This window comes from Ascaphus truei, chromosome 5 (genome assembly GCF_040206685.1).
Source record: "Ascaphus truei isolate aAscTru1 chromosome 5, aAscTru1.hap1, whole genome shotgun sequence".
Classification (NCBI taxonomy): Eukaryota; Metazoa; Chordata; class Amphibia; order Anura; family Ascaphidae; genus Ascaphus; species Ascaphus truei.
In genome coordinates this window covers 259866566-259867860 of record NC_134487.1, presented here as the reverse complement: position 1 = coordinate 259867860, position 1295 = coordinate 259866566, and positions in this window count along the sequence as shown.

Sequence of the window (1295 nt, the reverse complement as noted above, 5' to 3'; positions counted from 1 at the left end):
TACAGTATACATTCAGGGTAAGAAATGATGATGTTTTAAAAGCTGGATTAGATGTGTTTTTAATTATTTTGTGAGTTTAAAGTATTTTAAAATTAGATAGATGTATTCCTTGGTATTGTATTGTGTGTTTGAGGAAGGTCAGGGATAGATAGCCTTGGTTGTATTTTTGTCGGTACTTATATTTTTTCAAAGGCTTAATTGTTCTGCTCTAGGCGTGAATCTGTTAATGGTTTCATTGTTCGTGATTGAGTGTGAATTGTTTAGGGATGTAAATAATGATTGCTAATTGATTTTTATTTACTTGGTTGATTAATTTGCAGAATGTATATGGTGCATAGATATTTAGGCATCATTTACAGTATATTGGAATGTAAGTTGTTTACAGTAAATGGCTTTTCAGAGGTTTAGTGCTGATTTAGATTGAGAGATCAGGTATGAATATTAAAGGAAATTGATTTTAATTTAGTGTGTATGTACTGTATGGAGAAGTGTTTGGTTGTAGGACAGTGCTTTTGATAACCCTTCTACATTTATTTGTACTGTACAGGTATATTGGTTTATCATGGGTGTGTATATAACGTGTGTATATATATATATATATATATATATATATATATATATATATATATATATATATATATATATATATATATATACTGTATATATCTCTCTCTCTTTCTCTCTGTCTCTCTGTATATATATATACAGTATATATATATATATAGTTGCATGATGAAGCCACAGTACAAATTCATGGGTGAAGGGTGGGTATCGGGCCTGTGTGGCTTAACCCCTTAATCACCTTTGCGGTTATTATCTGATAAGTTGTTTAAGGGGTTAATTGATATCTGAATGTAATTGCAATGTATTGGCTTTGTATTTGCTACAGTATGTATGTTGTGGACAAGACAAGGATTTTGCTGGCAACGGACACTTCGTATTGATGAGGTCAGTAGTACTTTATTTATTTGTATATGCTAGTTAATGTTTTTAATAATGGGCAATTAATCTATTATCCATATCTGGATAATAGTTATGTTGCACATTATTATACTGTAGGTGTTGGGGGGGAGGGTTTTACATAGATTAGAGAGAAGGCAGGGAGTTTTAAAAGCGAGAATAGGGGGAGGGGGTTTTACATAGATTAGAGAGAAGGCAGGGAGTTTTAACACAGACATGAAAAATATGTATTGAATGTATTAATTGTTTATTATGCCTTAACCCCTTCATTACCTTAGCGGCTATATGCTATGGTAATGAAGCAGCATTTCTGTATTTTTAATAATATTGTGCAG